Here is a 21,099-nt window from a genome sequence, read left to right as displayed (position 1 = left end):
TGTGGTTTTTCATAGTAAAAAGTATTATCCAAAAAGTTTTCAATAGCCCACCGGGTCAGCTCCGGGACAACAAAGATGCGATTGTAGGAAAGTTTCCTTTTCCAAGAGAAGCTGCTCTATTTGTTGTTGTTCATGTCACACACTTGGAGCACGCCTTCTGTTGTTTCTGACATGAAATAAATCTCATAGAAGGCAGAAAAGAGAGATTTTTATTCCATTTCCATGGCAACACTCCTTTCCTCTGGTGCCCATGGTGTCTCTCATGCGTCAAACTTGCTGGGTTCCTTGGCACCTGCTTTGGTGCCAGGTCTTGTCAAAGCTTATCATACTGAGAATCCTTTTCAAGTGCACTAAAGGGGAAAAGAAAGCATACAAAATATTCTCACCTGAGATTTCATTCAAATCACTGGAAGTCCTTTCTTTTTTTCGCTCTCTGTCTATTTCACTCACAAAACTAAGGCTGATCATTTTCTTCCAAAGATTTGTATCACATATATATTATATATATATATATATATAGCTATATATAGCTATATATATATATATATATATATATATATATATATATATATATATATATATGTAAATTATTTATTATTAATATTATTATTATTTATATGCATGAAATAAAATAATACACTACAAGAAACAATACAAAGGAAAATATATATATATATATATATATATATATATATATATATATATATATGTAAATTGTGAGTCCCATACAGGGATCAATCACAATGTCACAATGTACTTTTTTTTTCCTATCAGTATGTTGTTTTTTTTTTGTTTGTTTTTTTTGTAGAATGGGAGGAATTTGCAGATGTTGTTCCTGGCAGGATTTGAACCCAGGACTCCAGCACTGCAAGGCTACAGTGCTAACCACGGAGCCACCATGTAGCCCCTGTTGCTATAATATTCTATCAAAAATCAATGACGCCTGATGGTCCTTATTGTGATCATTATGTTACATTTGGGTTTATTAATAAAGATGGGGGGACCACAGAAGGATTGTGTTACAATTGGGTTGGTTAATAAAGATGGGGGGACCTCAGAAGAATTGTCTTACAATTGCGTTTGTTAATAAAGATGGGGGGACCTCAGAAGAATTGTGTTACAATTGGGTTTGTTAATAATAATGGGGCGACCGCAGAAGGATTGTGTTACAATTGCATTTGTTAATAAAGATGGGAGGCGCAGAAGAATTATGTTATAATTGGGTTTGTTAATAAAGATGGGGGACCGCAGAAGAATTGTCTTACAATTGCGTTTGTTAATAAAGATGGGGGGACCTCAGAAGAATTGTGTTACAATTGGGTTTGTTAATAATAATGGGGGACCACAGAACAATTGTGTTACAATTGGGTTGGTTAATAAAGATGGGGGGACCGCACAAGAATTGTGTTACAATTGGGTTTGTTAATAAAGATGGGGCGACCGCAGAAGGATTGTGTTACAATTGCGTTTCTTAATAAAGATGGGAGGCGCAGAAGAATTATGTTATAATTGGGTTTGTTAATAAAGATGGGGGACCACAGAAGAATTGTGTTACAATTGGGTTGGTTAATAAAGATAGGGGACCACAGAAGAATTGTGTTACAATTGCGTTTGTTAATAAAGATGGGGGGACCACAGAAGAATTGTGTTACAATTGCGTTTGTTAATAAAGATGGGGGGCGCAGAAAAATTATGTTATAATTGGGTTTGTCAATAAAAGTGGGGGAACCACAGAAAATTTGTTTTGTGCTGTCTTTGGACGAAACGATCCCTGGTCCGAACTTGTCCAGATTGAACCAGAAGTGAAGTATTATACTCTGAGGTCTCATTAGACCCCACAGAATAATAGCTGGAGGTCCAGCACTCTTTCTCTGTATCCTCGGAGTGTCTGCTGTCACTTCATGTCATGAACCCAATGAGCCCAGGCTTATGACGTCACATAAAAGTGCCTGATGCCAAAAGGAGGTAGAGACAGAATACAGGATACCACAAGGAGGCCCAAAAGAGGAATAGAAGGTGATCATATATTTTTTTTTCATTTTTTTCATCTCCCCTGAGCCTCTGAAGAGACCCCAGAGTATAATATGCATGTTTCAGCGGCCATGTTAGTTTTTCCAAGATGAATCCCAAATTGTTGAGTTTCATTGAAATATCCGCAAGTGAATCCAGTTAATTGCAAACTGATTCACCAATTTATATTTATTATGGTTCTGCTATTTTAGTGGCAAGTGTAAAATAGCATGTTGTTCTATGCTTACTGTCTATATTGATCACATTGCACGTAGAGGGCCAACACAGAACCTTAAAGGGGTTTCACATGAATTATAGCAACCCATGAGATAGTCAGGGGAGATGGAAAATAAAAAAGGAGCTGGGGCTGTGTATCCCCAGCCCAATTGAAGTGGATGGGGATAAGTATTTTTCATGGCATACCCCTTTAAGTAGGTTTCCCTAAGATTAATACTTACAATAAATTGAAAACATAGGTGATACATATGTTCTTTCTCAGGATCCCATTGTGAGAACACCCACCAATTATGAGAATGGGGTCCTGTGTCCAAAATTGAATGGGGAAGTAGTTGAGCTTTTGCTATTTCATTCAAAGAGTATGGGGCCGAGAGAATTGAATGGAGTGGTTATCTGTAGAGATGAGCGAGTAGTATTCGATCGAATAGGTATTCGATCGAATACTACGGTATTCGAAATACTCATACTCGAGTACCGAATACCGCTGTTCGAAGTTAAGATTCGATGCAGAACCAGCGTTGATAGGCAGAATGCTATACATTGCCAATCAATGCTAGTTCTTTTCTTACCTTTAGAAGTCTTTTCCCTGCGCAGCATTCCCGCGTCCTCTTCCGGCTCTGCATTCACTCTGCTTAGGCATCGGGCCTGGGGAGAGCCAACTGCGCATGTCCGCACTACAAGAAAATGGCCGCTTACACTGTAAGCGGCCATTTTCTTGTAGCACGGGCATGCGCAGTTGGCTCTGCCTAGGCCCGAAGCCTAGCAGAGTTAATTCAAGGCCGGAAGATGCCGTGGGGATGCTGCGCAGGGAGAAGAATCCAGTCTGACCCTCACTCATGGACTTGATAAGTAGAATTTGATCGAATGTTGCCTACCCCTGAAACGAGCATTTCCCCCCATAGACTATAATGGGGTTCAAAACCCGTTTGAACAGTGTGCGGCTGTTCGAATCGGATTTCAAACCTCAAACATTTTAGTGTTCGCTCATCTCTAGTCATCTGCACTCTTGACTGCTTCTCTATTCAAGTGTGTGGTAATGGTGGCCCCATTTTCAGTGGACAGACCTCCAGCAATAACATACGTTTCACCTCTTCTGTGGATAGTGTTATGTGTAAATGTTGGGATAACCCCTTTAAGATATTTAACAAAAAGGAGTAACTAGAGAATATAAAAAATATCAAATTATCTTATTATTGCTTAAAAAATGGAAATGTACTGTCAAGAATGCCTTTACGAACACGCTAACCGTTGCCAGAGATGAAGACGATAATAATGGGCTTTCTTCTATTTTATGGCATTGTTCAATCAACTAAATAAACAGCAAGTATATAGTAAAATATTTCAGCCGTAAGGTAAGGCTCATTATTAGCAATGTACTGCAGTCAGCATTTGCACTTGCAAAGTTTTGAAGATCATTTTAAAATATTCATGTCTGGCATTTATTAGAAAACAAGAACAAAATATATGACAAATTAAGCAGTCGGCTCTTCATCAGTAATTATTATTAGATGACTCGTCTGGAGCAGAATAACTCGAAAATGTGCACATTGCAGAAAAGAAGATTTTTTCAGGTCATTACAGACATAATTAACTTTACTTTAAGATTGCAGAGCGAGTCTCAAATTATCACATCAAAAACATTGAAGCTCCGCCAATGGAACCGCTGTGAATAGCTGCTACCTAATATGGTGTGTTCAGTAGTTTTCTATAAAACTTTCATTCTCACTTATCTCTTGTCTTCTCTCATAGTGTTAATATGGTAAATGCTAAGCAGTGATCATGCGCTACAACTATTCAGGGGCTTGGGAATTAATCTCTGATTCCGGATTTTCTACCTCTTTTTGTGGTTCCCCAGTTCTGCGGAGTTCATACTTGCGTTTGAGTTTCCATTTTGCGGGTGAACTTGACGTGAAAAATAGAAACTTAACTTGCTTTAGGCTAAGGTCCCATGCCGGCGGTTTTCCAGTAGATATAACTGTAACAGAAAGTCCACGGAGGACGATTCCCAACGTGAATCATCCTGTAGGGCCTTAGCCTGAAAACCGGTTACCGTTGGAAAAATTCACTTGAATAAAATTTCAAGCGCAAACCTCGTGGAACCCATTATATTCTATGGAGTTTGCCAGAATATCGTCCTGATTCCACCCCAAAAATTTTTCAAGTGTATTTGGAGACGGGATCACCAAATGGTAACCTAGCCTTATTCTTTTCACTGGTCACCTATGCAGTGAAGATCTAAATAAGATAAGATCGCGTGAGTCATAATTCACCCATAAATTTTCAAAATTTTAAAATGTTTGTTAAAAATTTGTGAAAAAGAGCCAACAAGAGTCATTGTGATAAAATTGTCTGAGCTTTTACACTTTCTAAATGTTAGACAATATTAGTAAGTCTTCCTCTACTTATGCATCAATTTTTTGCATCAATATCACATGATGATAGTTTTTCAATCTTCTTGAAAGGATTTTCTGGGAGTTGAATATTGATGAGCTATTTTTGGAATAAGTAATCGATAGAAATGGGCAAGTATTGAGAGATTTGCTTTTTTCAAATATTTCCTATTTTCGCTTGCAAGTTTTAGTTCCGAAGCTTGGTCTGAACCTGAAAATATATTGTGAGAAGCCGGATTTCTGTTATTTTGCCTGAAAGTTAAGGCATATTTTTTTTTTTTTTGCTGTTTTGGAAAATGAGGGTAAGTTCACACGGGTTTTTTTGGGCCGGAACCTGACGCAGTGGCCATCTCCGGTTGCGGTCCAAAATATGGGTAGCTGCAACTGGATGTCGTTGCAGTGCATTGGCATCCAGTCACGCACTCCACTCTGGATGAATGGGCCTAGTCGGGAGGGAGTCTCTTCAGGCAGATGTCGCAAGGCGAATCCGCCTGAAAGAATGAGCATCTCACTTCTTTTTCCAGGAGCTGGAACAAACCGGCTCCCAGAAAAAAGAACTGACCAACTCATATTGATTTCAATGGAAGCCATCTTTTTGGTCAGGATTTTGAGGCGGATACAGCCTCAAAATCTTGACTAAAAAAACCCGTGTAAACTTACCCTAAATTTATAGGGTAAAACCTGTTGGACTTGAATTTTTTTGTCTGCCTCTGACTGTCTGGGTCCTCTGCTGCTACAACTGAGCCTATACTTCCCATGATATGTATGTTTGTCTGTATCATTATTATAATATCCACAGGGTGAAGAGGAGGTGTTGACAAAATAAAAACACTGCTATTCACCTTGCTTCACCTCTACTGGATGATTGGTCTTCTTTTTTGGCATCCAGTGTTTACACGCGGGCTCTTGTGGCCTCTTGCATCATGTTCTCCAACATCATGCACCCTGGCATCACTTTTGAGGTCTGTGATTGAGCATGAAGAAATCATGATGCTTGGGAGTATCCATATTTTTATTTTGTCCGGACTTACCCAGGACCTCCAAGTGTGAACGCCCCCTGAAAGTGCACCTACAACTTTGAACATCTGTTAGTAAGAGATAGTCTTCATTAGATCTAATAGATGTGCAATGTTCGAGGTGCATATTAAAAAGACTGGAAAGGTAATTTCATATACAGGGAAAAGAGTCTCCAAATATTATGTAATAACTCTTGCCAGGACAAAGCATTGTGAAAGAAACAATGTGCTATCTGCTCCACAATATATTGTGCTTCAAAAAAGTTTTGGGCTCCTGGATGAAGGTGACATAATTTACAAATAATTTTGAACTTCTTTCAGTTGTTTGACATGTTGTATAAAACTTCTCAGTGTCCTGTACAAGGTGTCTTTAAGATTTTGATGGTGACTGCTCCAGGCGATGTTAGGTGTTATCAGCTGTGTCCTGCAACATTTTGCTTCCAGTTTCTGTACCATCTTCTAATTAACACTCTTTAAGGATACATCACAAATACCTTTCGAAAATCTTGGACTGGCCCACATGGGCACAGGTGAATCCCCCAGTGGGCCCTTGATGCAATGTGGCTAGTGGGCCACTAGCCTCTCATACCATGCCCTAGTATAATTGCTACACTGCATACACATATGTACGTCGATATATTATATAGATGCACTGTGTTGCTTAGATGACATCTAGGCACAGAGGGAAGACAGGCACTATACTCCCTCCTGGGCCCTATCTCCTTACTGTCACTGTGGGGCCCCCATCACAAAGCTAAGGGGGCCCTAGTCTAAGGCAGGGGTTGTACAGAAGGCTAATACTGAAATAAATGGGAGGCAGATATTATGTGCATTTGGCAGGTGGGCCCCCAGAAGGAATTGTACTGATGAGCCCTAGGTACCCTAGTCGAAGCTGCCTTCTGACACTCCTTGAACAATTTGAGGACCCGATAGGTTTGCACCATGAAAATAGCCTGCTCAATACCTTACACCGCCATCATGATGAGAAGTCGAGTGACTGAGTAAGGGTATGTTCACATGGAATTTTTTGCAGGCAGATTTTGAGGAGGAGTCAAAATCCGCCTGCCAAAACTTCCACGAGTCCCATTTACTTCAATCGGAGCCGCTCACTTTTTTTTACCGCTAGCTAGTAGTGGATAAAGAAGTGACATTAGCTGGCGTCTGCGGCTCGAGACACACTCCTGTTTAGACCCCTTCATCTGGGCCTAATCAGGAGCGGGATGCCGCTCCAAGTGTTACTAAAGAATAGAGATGGGCAAGTAGTACTCGATCGAGCAGGTATTTGATCGAATACTACGGTATTCGAAATACTCGTACTCGATCGAGTACTACTAGCTGTTCGAAGTTAAGAGTCGATGCAGAACCAGCGTTGATTGGCAGAATGCTATACCTTGCCAATCAACGCTGGTTCTTCTCTTACCTTTAGAAGTCTTCTCCCTGTGCAGTGTCCCCGCGTCCTCTTCCGGCTCTGAATTCACTCTGCCAGGTATCGGGCCTGGGCAGAGACGACTGCGCATGTCCGCTTGTAGTGCGTGCATGCGCAGTCGGCTCTGCCCAGGCCCGATACCTAGCAGAGTGAATTCAAGGCCGGAAGAGGACGCGGGGACGCTGCACAGGGAGAAGAATCCAGCCCGACCCTCACTCATGGACTTGGTAAGTAGAATTTGATCAAATGTTGCCTACCCCTGAAATGAGCATTTCCCCCCATAGACTATAATGGGGTTCGAAACCCGTTTGAACAGTCGAAAGAATATTCACGGCCTTTTTCCATTGAATTTCCCTCTCGAATGAGGACACCTTAATTCCCTAAAAAAAAAATCTAAATCAAATAAAATAGTGATTTGCAGCTTATCTCCTGCATTGATAACATCAATTTATCGGTATCATCTGGTTCATTTTTTTTTGTAACATTGTTATCAAAAACTTACAGACAGTGCTGGGAAACTTTCCTTTTTCTATATTTCTGGTTGAAAAAAATAAAAAAAATAATACTAATTCTCATGAATATCAATGACTCGGTAGAATTGTACTCATAATCTCTGGAATTGATGCCCACCTGCTTAGAATTAATTGTCAAATTCTGTTTTAATTACATTCTTTTAAATTAGAGGGGAAAAAAATAATGCATTAGTAAGTAAGTACTCCAGCGGGTCTACTGGGTACAGGAGAGCTTCATGAAATCCTATGCTTAATGATTAATAACCAACAAATATATGTGATCCAAAGTATTTAATCCCTGACTCAACCATTACAGATGTGAATACACCTGCTTAATTAACTTTCTAACTTAATAATTTAAAATCTGTGTGTGCTTTTTGTGGAAGAATAATTTTCCTCAGTCATGTTCAAGAATTATAAGCGCGTATTTATGAGGGGGCCGAGGAACCAAAAAAAAAAAAGTAGCAGGCATTTACTGTACTGAAATGGAAATATTGTAACACATTCTCATTCTTCATTGACACAATGAGAACTTCGGGGAATTTTTATTATTTTTATTTATTATTTTTAGATGGGTTAAAATATTGTATGATTTATGTCATTTTCTCCCAATAATAATAATAATAAAAATTATTATTTTTTTAATCAGTTGTTGTCCAGTTGTCATTGCTTTCCAAGAAATAGAGCCAATAAATGACAGAAAAGAATTTGCATAATTTAGGAGGGGATTTTTATCACTTCCACCAAATCCAACTCTATATGCTCTTCATTACGAACCGCTACACTGGATGGAAATTTTACCGTTATTGAGCAATGTGTGATGTTAGTTTCACCACCCCACCCAATATGCTAAATAGGATCCCTACTGTCAGGTGAGTGGTCCCATACTAGTTGCTCCAGCCAGTGGCTTAACTAAAGTCTTGTGGGCCCTCGGTGCAATCGTTTTTCCGGCACTCCCAGCGCAGCACCTCCCATGAGGCGACCTGAAGCGACCGCTTCAGGCAGCGCTATTTCAGGGCCCCAGGGAGGGCGGCATTTTTTCTTACCTAAGCCAGTCCAGGACAAGCTGTCCTGGACTGGCTTAGCACGGAGCGGTGGATTGGGGAGGCCACTGGAGCAGCGCTGCTCCAGCAGCCTCCCCTCACGCTCAGGCAGAGAGCAGATCTTCTCCGTGCCTGCTCTCTGCCTGCGAACGGCGCTAAGCCCTGCCCCCTTCACGAGCCCCTGTCATTCGCTTCGGGTGGCAAAAGGGGCAGGTTCACCCCTGGGCACTCTGTACCTCATCCCTACAGAGAATTCTTGATAGTGAGGGTTACGGGTGCTAGGGAGTTTAATAAACCTTAGTGTGGTTAGGGAAATCTGTGGGTCTCTTTGCCTTATGGGCCAGATGGAAGCTGCAATCTCAATACTGATGCCAGTGTTAATAGGCCTGCTAAGACTCCTGGGCCCCGGTGCTACTACACCCTCTGAACTTCCTCAAGTTAGGCCCCTGGTTCTATCCCAGAACTTTCCAATTGACAGCAGAGAACCTAATTAGCATATTTTGTGCTGAAATTAACTGCATTGATTTCTTAAGAATAGTTGGGGCTAGAGGTGCTACTCCATGGAATTAGGGGAGCAGGACCTATTTTAGAGGACCTTTCATGTCCTCATCGATGTGCTGTATTTTATACTGCTAAAAAGCAGACTTTGCACTGAATTTAGTGTTGATTTAGGCACTGACATCTCCCCACTGTCTGAAGGGCGGGCCTTACAATTTAGTGTCATAGCTGGGCCCCCCTGACTGTACTCTAACGTAACCTTGTCCTGTAAAAGTCAGAAACCCTTACCACCCAGTAATGACGCTCTGACAGTTCAAAGATATGTTAGAGCAAAGTTAGGGGGACGTTCCTCACAACCCACCAGTGACACTAAGCTGTAAGGCCTGCCCTTCTGGCAGTGGAGAGATATAGGTATCAAAATTAAGACACCAATATATCTTTATCACCGGGAAACATACCGGGAAAGCCAAAAGTGGGCTGAATTTAATGGACTGTTGGATTTCTGGTGGTATTTAAAACTACACATTGATGAGGACAAAAGGATGCAAAGAGTTGAAGTTGATGGGAGGGAAGATATATGACTGATATCTGGTCTATATCTCACAAACTGAACCTGTCCATGTGAAGCTGGCCTGAGAAAGACTTTTTAAAGTTGCATTAGCAGGCGAAGCATTTCCCTTTAAGAATGCACTTCATCAATGTGCAGTTTATTGAGATACCCTTAATCCAAAATGTGGTGACTATAAGAAGCACAGATTGGTGAACAGATACTATATCCTACTTTCCTATTGCAGATATACTCCAAAAAAATGTTCCTGCCAATTTTTATAAAATGGCCTATTGTGATAACCTCAGGAGATGCTCCAAATGACAAACTCAATGCTGTTCCATAAATCTGCCAGGTCATATGTCAAACGGTTAATGCTCTCCTTCCCTGCCCAGACTCTCCCCTTACTGTAATATTATGTTCTCACACAGTAATAAGCAATCTCTAAGTATCCCTAGCGATGTCTAATAAACTCAAGGTTTTCGGTAGCAAACTGTTTCAAATGCAGGAAGAAGCAGGTGGATATCGAGAAAGTTTATTAGCCGATCAGCATGTCCCAGAAAGTCGATGAGCAGAACCCTTGGGTGGCTCAGAATAACAGATATGTAATGTTATCTGCACAAGGCCAACTGTGGAGAGGTACAAAAGATTCAGCGTGCCGGTTATCAATGTGGGAAAAAAATTATCATACCATATAACATTGTAAGTAACATTAACCCTTCACTGCCTAATCCACAGAAAGGTCAGTTGCACAATATCTATCTATCTATCTATCTATCTATCTATCTATCTATCTATCTATCTATCTATCATCTACATATTTATCGTTCATCTATGTATTTATCTATCTGCCTATTATCTATCTACTTATCTACAGTATCTATCTATCTATCTATCTATCTATCTATCTATCTATCTATCTATCTATCTATCTATCTATCTCATATCTCTATCTATGTATCTATCTATCTCATATGTATTAGAGATGAACGAACAGCGTTCGATCGAGTACATGCTCGATCGGATATCAGGCTGTTCGAGATGTTCGATTCGAGTCGAACACCAGGTGGCAAACTCACAAAAAATTTGATTCCCCTCCCACCTTCCCTGGCACTTTTTTTGCACCAATAACTGCGTAGGGGAGGTGGGACAGGAACTCCGACAACGGAGGCATAGATAAAAATCTGAAAAAGTAATTGGCTGCCTAATTCAAGTGACCTCCAATTTATACGAATGGGGGATTTAATATCCGGTTCATATGAGACTGTGAACTATGTGACTGTGAGACAGGGACAGATGTACAGGCAGGGTTAGCTAGGGATTACCTTTATTTAGGGGTGAATGTCACTCACCCAGCTCTTTGGGGCTCTATCTGGTCAGGATCCCTGTCAGCTTGCGATATGCGCGGGCTGACTTTTTCCCATAGAAATGCATTGACCAGCGTTGATCGGCCAAATGCCATACAGAGTACAGCATTCGGCCAATCAACGCTGGTTCTGCTGGAGGCTTGTCTGTGAGGAGGCGGAGTATAAGATCGGACCAAAATGGAGACTGCTGTGGACCGATCTTAGACTCCGCCTCCTCCGACAGAACCAGCGTTGATTGGCCGAATGCTGTACTCTGTATGGCATTCGGCCAATCAACTCTGGTCAATGCATTCCTATGCCGAGATTTAGCAGTGCTGGCCGTGCGCTCAGCTCGGCTACACTGGAGATGCAGTCGAGCTGAGCGCATGGCCAGCACTGCTACACTGGAGATGTGAACCTTGCTGCACACTTCATTTTGCTCTGTGCTACTTTAATAAAAAGTGAAATGGCAGCCACACCAATCAAATAGCATTAGCAGCACAAGATTTTTTTTTTTTTTATTAGGGTGCTACAAAATTTGTGCCTTGAAGGCTTCTCTTGTAGTGGTGAAGAGGACTTTACAGATGTAGTACAGTTTAGTTTGCCACTTGTGTCTGTTCAGTGTCAGTTCAGTGGACAAGGGGCAAAAGCAAAGGGCAGTTACATGGTTAAGACTGCCCATTTCTGGTGCCCCTACCCCAACAATTGTTCTACTGTCCTGGGAAGTCAATATCCAGGCAGCCACCCATGGTATAGCAGTGGAGCACTGAGGGGGATTAGCAAGCGATTACCATTGCACCACAAATTTTCAACAACTGGGTGGGGCTTAATGTTCCCATTCATCACCCAGCAGGGACATCAGTAGGGGAAAAAAAGGTGGAATCGTGTCATCCTAAGGGATGTCAGATCTTTAGAAAATGTCTGTTTAAGCCCTTAGTGATTTATAACTACACCACAAAGGGGAAGTTGTCATTGTATTGCGGCGTTCACACTAACGCCTGCTGTCTGCACAGGGGTTTCCGTCCTAAACCCTGGGGAAACTGCATAGGGGACTTGCTTGCTGGAAGTCAGATTTAAAACCCATTCACTTCATTGAATTTTTAAATCAAACTGCCGGTGTCCGTATGAAGCCTCTCCACCTGGAAATCAATTTTTTTGGGATGAACACTAAGTCCTTCATGTCCAACTTTGTGTCTCTGCAAAAAAAAAAAAAAACAGTTTCACTGAGGAGAGGCTGCATACAGACACCAGTGGTTTGCTTTTAAAACCCATTCAAATCAATGAGTTTTAAAACTGACTGCTGGCAAGTCGTCCCGTATCCAGTTTCTCTGGAGATTAGGAAAGAAAAACGGCACCCTATCTACTACTTTTACCAAAGTGGTCAGTTCAGGGAGAAAACCAAGGTTGGCCATGCTGAGAACACCTTGGCTTAACAAATTTACTTTAACTCACATCAAATAATCAACATAAATTCGGGGTTGGTTCCTTACTGGCACAAAATTCAATTCTGAAGCATGGGAGTATGCCTGTCGAAGTCAAAGCCTAATATCTTAGGCACAACTTGTATATAGAATAATATATCTCAGTGGTGACTCAATGGTCAGTACTCGGGTCTTAGGCTTCCACCTGGCCAAAGGCAATATCTGCATGGGGTTTGTATGTTGTTTTGTTCTTGTCTGTTGGTTTCCTTCCATACTCCAAATACAAATACAACACCCTTGGGATTGGGCCTCAGCGGTCACATGGCATATGCTGACATCATGACGCTAGATCAAAAAACTTAGGAGGTACTCTGGGTATGCAATGTCAATGAGAACATTAGAAGAGGCTAAAAGAGACTGCACGAGTCCAAGGATGAAGACCTGATGCTGAGAAGGAAGACCGGATGCTCGGAGAGGTGAGCATCAATGTCTTATTTTTTAAAAATTTTCCTCCTACCTCCCCTGGGTTTCTGCTTGTCTGTAGAGACCCCAGAGTATAATGGTAGTGCCTCTGGTTTGGGCCAAACAACGAAACATCGAGTTTTCACAACACTACACACAAGTTCTCTTGGCACCACATATATTACATTAATAAGATGATAATATAGTCATTGTCTAGATAGTAGTATGTAAAATCTCATATAAGAAACTTTCACATCCTCCAAAGTTGTCTCAGTGTATACTCAGATATTCTACATTGGTAAACTGAGCTCTGCAACACCATCTGCATTATCTACTGGTCTTGACCCAAACTGGACCCTGGGCTGCTTATGATAATTCCATGATGAGGTGAACATACAGTATTTAAATAAGATGTGTATGATCCTCATGTTTCTACATTCATATAGAACATGTCAGAAATCCCTGAGTGTACGGAGTTAAATCCTCAGATCTCTGGCGAGACTGTTGTGCTCGTGAAGGATATGGAGGCTTCCATGAATTGCTTTACACAGCCTTAGGGCCTGAACAGCAGCCTTCGCTTTCAATCAACGTCGAGGCCCTCAAGTGACATTCATTCAGGAAACGGTTGGAGGTCCTTGGCTTTCCGAACTGCAGCCAAGCACACAGTCCCGATCACAAACTGGTGGCACCACAGTGGGGAACTTGACATTTTGCCGAACTGACATTTGTTTGGGAACTGATAATTAAGCATCATTTAAAAGTTATGGCCATGACTCAGCCGTCCCTCTGTAACCTTGACAGGTTCGTCTTCAGAATTCCTTGTCTATCATGAGAATGCCTTATTATGTGTCTATTCTTAAGTGTGTTGGTGCTAGTTAGCCATGAGATGCAATTACGGGTACTCTGCAACTAATAGCAACAGTCAAAACATTTACTATAATTACATTCCATATTTTAACACCAAAAACTTGCTGTTAGTAGATGTTTTATGGTAATTTGTAACATTCGTAACATAAAAAATACGCTTTTCATTATTATTTGCTTCCACATGTCCTTTTTGGTGCGGCTGCTGATCTGTAATACTGGGGGGATGTAAAAAAAAACACAAACAAATTTTATATATTTTTGGAGTTTTTCAAGTTGTTGTACCTTTTCTTGCTTTTCTCTACTGGGGGATGTTCTAGAGAAAATCAGTCTGGACAATATAGCTGGTAGTTATACGGCCTTGCTCATGCACAGAAAAGTCATTGGGGAATTTTATAAGACTAATATTCTGTACGCCAATCTTCATACAATCTTCATACACAAAGTCCTTTCCTTCTCACACAGTTAAGGCTAGGTTCATGCCCTGGGCTCTTCATGGTTCAAGAGTAGTCTGAGAGCAAGATAGCTAAAATAGTGATTACCCGTGGACACCCACAAGCCCCACTAAAATGTGGCCTACCAGGTTTCCACTGTTTTTATACTGAAACCAATGGAGAGAACAGCCCTCTGTGCAGGACTTTTCTCTGTAACAATGTTCAGTCGCTTCTGCAACAGACTCTGTCGCAGATGTGAACCTGGCCTCAGAGCATTTGCCTGAATTAGAGCCACGGCTGCTGTGATCACAGGACTTTATTATCTATAGTCAAGTTGACTAGTAAACAAATGTAACAACTCTGGGATTTTTAATTGCTGTGTAAATGTGAAAGATAATTCCTATTTCAAAGGACATTTTTGAATAAAGTGAAAGAAAAAAGTGATAGAGATAGAAGTATAGATGGGTGAACCGCTCAGGATTAATGGGAATAAATATGTCAATGTAACATCTCTCCCTGTTTGGGTCTCTTAACCACCCTCTGCTCGCACGCTGCGGCGCAGGAGGTGAATTCAGTTTGATTTGTTGCTTAGTGTTTTTCGTTGCACTGTGTGAACACTGCTCTATCTCAGTAGTTTATGAAATGGTTAATTCTAGTCTTGCCTGTGTGATTGACAGACTGTTTTACAATAAAGCCTAGGACTGGTCCTGGGCTTTCTATATACAGGAGATCCACCCACACTGACTTTCTAGCTATTGAGACTCTGTCCTTAGATCTTGTCCCTGCAAGCTCCTCTGTCTGCCTCTATTGTATTACTGACCTCTGACCTCTGGCTTACCCTTTGACTATTCTATTGGCTTTTGAATCTGTACTGCTTTGCTCGACTGTTACTGGATCCTTGGCTAGCTGAGCCTCCTTTGTTGTTGTTTGTCTTGTCTTCGTTCTGTGTTGTCACTTATAGAGGAAGGGCCCCTCGACCAGTTGCTACCTATTACTTAGGATAGGACCGTCAAACAGGTAGGGTCAGTGGTGCGTTCAGCTTAGGGCTCACTGTCTATTGTGCCCCTCCGCCCAAGGTTTTCCAGCAGCTACTGGGGAATTGCTCTTCTAGCAATTCCATTACAGTCAGTGCCTTGATTTCACATGTTACTATGCAGTAGAGTAGGGAATTGTTGGAAGAGATAAGAAGTGTGTGAATATATAGTATATGTATATATAGAATATGTGTATATTGTACTTCATTCTACTCATGACCTCACTAGGTACAGTAGTATAATTAACTCCTATAATAATCCTTTAATCTGCATAGAAATGCACTGATTTATTCTCCTAAAATGAGATTCTGATCAGTGTTTTATTTACTGTATATATTTAAACTTATGCCGTATTCTTATGATCCGAATGGAAAATTTTAACATCTGTTCAATGGTTTCTATTTAGGTAGAGAATGTGTGATTGAGAGAAAACAGGAGAGATCGATAGAGAGTGAGATATGCACGGAAGAAGGAGATATTGGAAAGGAAATGAAGAAATAGTCAAAAAAAAAATTTGACAGAGAAAGAGGACGAGAAAGGGAATGAAGGAATTTAGGGAGCGACAGAAAGTATAAGCAAATATATCACTTTGTAAATAACTAACAAAAAATCCCCCCACATATAAGAGAAGAGTTGTCTGAATATGCTGAATTCGGCAGGTGCAGATGAGTAAGACTGGGAGACCCAATGACTGGAAGAAGGCTATTCAAGCTCCATTGAAGACCATCTCTTAATTTAAGGCGTTATGTAATAAAGATGATTTATAAACTTCTACGGAGCTCAGTTTTGCTGGTATGTACCCCAGTGCCAGAGGTAGCAGTGCAGATAATTCCAGTTACAAATATCACTTCATTGTCTTTGGGGCCAAACTCTCAGCTCAACGTTATTCTTGGGTGGTGAAGTCAACTAAAAAGTCCCATAAGGCAAGCAGAGAATCCCAGCATACATAAATCCCCGATGATTGAGTTTCAGTTGGGAAAAACCATTGTTAGGTAACTCATTGCAATAGGATGTGGTCAACACTGATAACTTATGCAAGTTCAAGAGAGTCTGGATGCCATTTTTGAAATCAAAAACATGATACTTATGAGGTAGAAATTTTTGGGATAGGATATTGATCAAATGACGTAACGAAATGTCAAATTTGATTCTAATTTCTGGAAATATTCACATTGAATCTGGATTTCTTCATGCTTCATGGTAACAAATTACATTAATTCCTAAAATTGTTGCTGCACATGTTAGGCCATGGGGCAAGCAACTCTGGAAACGCAGGATCACCCATAATCCCGAGTGTACAGCCAATTAGCAGCTGCCATCTTGGAATCAGGCTTTTTCCATCGTACTTAGCACAGGGAGAGACATCAACAGGTGGTAGGGAAAATGGTAGAAAAGACTTGAAAATTGATATTTTGCTCAATAGAAGTTCAAGGACAGAGAATTACAAGTGTAGGGAAAGGATAGGGAGGAATTTATGTAGAGTATTGAAGCAGAACAGGGTTCCTTTGGGGTGTTTGCAGCCTGGGTAATAGGAACTACAACTTGCTGCACTGACTGCCATTATCCTGTTGCTCATTGCAGGATTGCAATAGATACTGACTCACTGTATTGTTTCACTACCACAGCAGACTCTCCATGTGTGTTACTGTAAGGTACAATGTTCTACACCAGTATACAGGCTCTCTGCAGCCAGGAAATAGCTGTTTTTTTTAAACATAATTCAATGCACATTAATTAGGATTCAATTGAATTGTTTCTGAAATTTCGGCGATGTGGCCAAATCAAATTTTTGAAAAATTCATCTCTAGTTACTAAGTAACTCTGACTGATGTACAGACTGGATATGAATTGGTGTTCATTTTAATATAAGAAACTTTTCAATTTCAATATATCTTAGTATCTGTTTCCTTCATTTTTGCTGTTTGCCTCTTCTTTGTCTTCAGTCTGATTGCTTGTATACGTTATATTCGTCTCCATCTTCAGCCCCACACATACAACTCTAGAGAGGAGGGAAGGCTTGAGTAGAGATTTCCTGCCATCTAGTTAGTTAATTTATTTCCTCATTCTGTGCACTAACAGTCTCTTATCTACAAACATAGCGGTGATAAAAAGCAAAGAATAGCAGTGTTTGAAGACATGAAGAAGCAGCGATTATTTGAGTGTCTTTACTATTCTCCATCCCCTTTTCAAAGCTAATATGGCAAAGGTAACTGTCTAAGAAGAGGAAAAGAAAACAGATTTCTATAATAAGATAAAGTACAATGTTTCATATATTAACCTTTACTATTCATTTATAAATGTAGGTCCAGGGACATCTGTACGCATACACTGGACTAATGTATTCTCTGTTCTTGGTTTACCCATGTACTACCATAGATAAATGTCTTATAAAATTATGAAAAACCCTGTTAAATTGCAAGGTGATCTAGCATCATTGACAAAGTCAGTGATTTTACAGCTGCTATTACCCTTCTGCGGATAATGCATTTACTAACACATATACTTCCCTCTATAATGACCAATTAACATTCAGTAAATATATTTTCCCCTCTTGCCACAATTCTCCTCGCTAATACAAATCTGTTATTGAACTATATATAACATCATATCGTATTCCAATAAGCTATCAGCACAAAAGAATAAATTCAATTTATAAGTCATATGAATTACATGGCAATCTCATATCCCTCTCTAATTGAAATTCAATGTGACACGGTCCCTATTGCTATTCCAGCGCATTCCACCCTATAAGATCATTGATGTTCTTCTTATACAATCATACGTCTGCACGTGAAATATAACATTTGGTATTTTTTTCAGACATTAGTAAGGGTTATCGGGGATTATGAACGGAATATATTTCACATTTCAGCCTCCTAGGTTGTGATGGCTGACGTTATTAATTTCACTATGATTAATGCGTATTCCCATAGTTCAACTTCATTACAGTATTGATATTGTAATTAATATGGATTTAGCATGAAGTAGCCCAAGTTAATGTAAGTTAGTTAAAATATACATCACATACCGACTCTTTATCTAATCCTTGTCTAATGTAAAATTATAAATAGGATACAGCCAGAGATCTCTAGGTATACACCAGTGTATGACTTCATATAGTTAGACATATTTCTTTCTCGAGAGAGTATCATTAAAGGTCTGTGCAATAATCCATCGTAGAGTAAAATTACTTTAGTGTCATTTTTTTTTCTGAACGAATTGCTACAAATTTATTACAGACTTAATTTTTTGAAAGTTTTAGGTTGCGGCTCCACGTTGAAAAAACAGCTTTTTTGTTGTATATTTTGCTGCATTTTTTGAACCAAAGCCAGAAGCGGATTGATCAGAAAGTAGAAGTATCAGAACTTGTTATATATTTCTCATTCTTTTTGTAGCCATTCTCAAAAAAAAAAACTGCAGCAAAAAAATAAAAAAATAATAAAAAAAGCTATGTTTCCGCAACATGGGGCTTCAACCTTAAAAAGGATTCTCCACTTCCCAAACCAAAATAAACTGCAGGATAATGTATCGACCAATTTATCAATCCCTTTAGGATAGTCTTCTGGCATCACGCAATGACATTGTAGGACAAATTTGTTGCAAAGCCGGGGGGCGGAGCTTGACCGCCGAGCGCAGTGGTAGCATGTGCCTGTAGCTCCGCTGCATATTAAGCACATAGAGCGTCTCGTAGCTTCATCCCTGGGGAGAAAATGGGCAAAACTGGCAGAGACAAGGGGGGTGACTTACCTGGCACTCCGAAGATAGCGAAGCAGCAGTCCGACTTGCAGAAATTCCTCCGTAAGAAGAGCCCGCATGCTCGCAGCCGTTCTCCCAAGATGGCGCCGGCGGGTGTGCATGCTGTGGCGCCCGTGCTCGGCTCCGATGTGGACAGTGGAGGAGAGGGCGATAGTGATGAGGGAGCGGCACCGATGATTTCCAAAGCCTTCCTGAGGAAAAAATTTCACCGAGCTCTACAACAGGCTCTCCAGCCGGTAAGGATGGACTTGGCGGACATTAAATCTGATTTGGCCTCACTAGGCCGCAGAGTGGAGGTGACGGAGGAAGGCTGCTCGAGTCTCACAGCGCATGCGAGGGCGTTGGAGATGGTGGTCGCCTCGCAGAAAGATCAAATAGACCGGGCTCTCACCCTCCTGGAAGACCAGGAGAATAGAAGTAGGAGGCGAAACGTGCGGATAAAAGGTATCTCGGAGGAGTGTGCTCAGGAGGACTTAAGGGACAGAGCTATGGCCATCTTTACTGCTCTCTTGGGCTCAGATCGTGCATCCTCTGTAGTAATAGAAAGGGTGCACAGGGCTCTACGCCCCAAACCAAAATCTGGAGACCCCCCCAGGGATGTATTGTGTGGACTCTTATCCTTTGTGGATACTCAAGATATATTGTCAGCTGCACGGGCAAAACCCGATTTTGTTTTTGAATCTGATAAACTGTCCCTTTATCAAGATCTTGCGCCCTCTACTTTGGCGAAACGCCGACAACTCAGGCCTCTCTTAGAGGTATTGCGCAAGATGAATATTGCATATTCCTGGCTATACCCCTTCGGACTGTCTATCCAGTTTAAGGGACGTTGTTTGATTGTACAATCTCCTGCTGATCTTACAGTAGTCTGGGAATGTCTAAATATAACTCCGTTGGACATACCATCCTGGTTACCTACACCTGATTTATCAAAGCTTCCGGAGCTGCCCCCTCCCGATACATGGCCGCCTGCTTCTCGACTTAAGTCACCGAAATCTAGAAGGGCACTGCACAAGTCCTTATCCTCGGTGTGAGCGATTGTCTAGGCAGATATGTTGGACTGGCTGTAGTCTAGAGACTTACATCTATCCTTATCCTGCTTGCACTGCCTGTGCACTGTTTAGAGGGATTCGTCATCGGGACCCGATTTTTGTATTGAGATACAACCTCATTTAAGACATGTATAACCTCATTTACATCTGTAATCCGGTGAAGAGATCGCCGTTTTTGTTGTTTTCATGTACTATGCTGATATTAATGTCTGTTATTATTACATGTTATCACACGTTGGCTTAGACTTTTGCCCAGCTTACTTTTTCTCCCGAGTTCAGGGAGCTCAGTTATAATACAGGTGGTGGCTATCCATTTGACGATGGTAGTCTATCGGATACTTTGGTTCCGGGTTTGAGTTAAGATTGAGTTACTTATTTATCCCAGCTTACTTAAGAGATAGATGTTATCTATAGATTACTTAGCTCTGGACTCCTTCCTAGTTTTTTCAATCTTTAATTTTTGATGCTTGGTGTTCTGGCTCTAGGAGCCCGCCTTGTTATCTGCTACATTAGCTATATAACTATTACTATCGTGTCCTTGTATCCTGCAGGTTTGATTATTAATCTCATTTTTTATGGCTTTCACTGAGACGTTGTGTGTGCTTGCCGCACCAAGTTCTTTCTCCCCATAGTCACTCGTCTCTGGGTAGTTTGCGTCCAGAGATCTAGTTGGCTATACTTCCTTTAGATAGGGAGTATTTGTTCATTAGCAGCGCCCGTACAGGCCGGGGCGCTTCTTTGAAGACCAGCTGGTCATCTTTATTAATAGCTTGTTTTATTTGATTGTTCTGTGCCCTACCCCATTGTGATACCCCTTTGTCTTTGTGTGTTTGTTTTTGTTGCGTTCCTGCCCCCCTTGATCCTTTGCCCTTTGTCCTACTTCTATTGTTCCCCTTGTTCATTCTCCTACTTCTTATATCTCTCTTCTAGACTACTTCTCCTACTTCTACCTCTACTTCTTCTTCTTCTTCTTTTACTTCTCCTCCCTCTTTTTCCTCTTTCTCCTCTCTTCTCCTTTGCAGAGTTCTTGACAGGCCCTCCACTCACGAGT

The sequence above is a fragment of the Leptodactylus fuscus genome, chromosome 1 (assembly GCF_031893055.1).
Source record: "Leptodactylus fuscus isolate aLepFus1 chromosome 1, aLepFus1.hap2, whole genome shotgun sequence".
Classification (NCBI taxonomy): Eukaryota; Metazoa; Chordata; class Amphibia; order Anura; family Leptodactylidae; genus Leptodactylus; species Leptodactylus fuscus.
Note: the sequence above shows the minus strand (reverse complement) of the source record.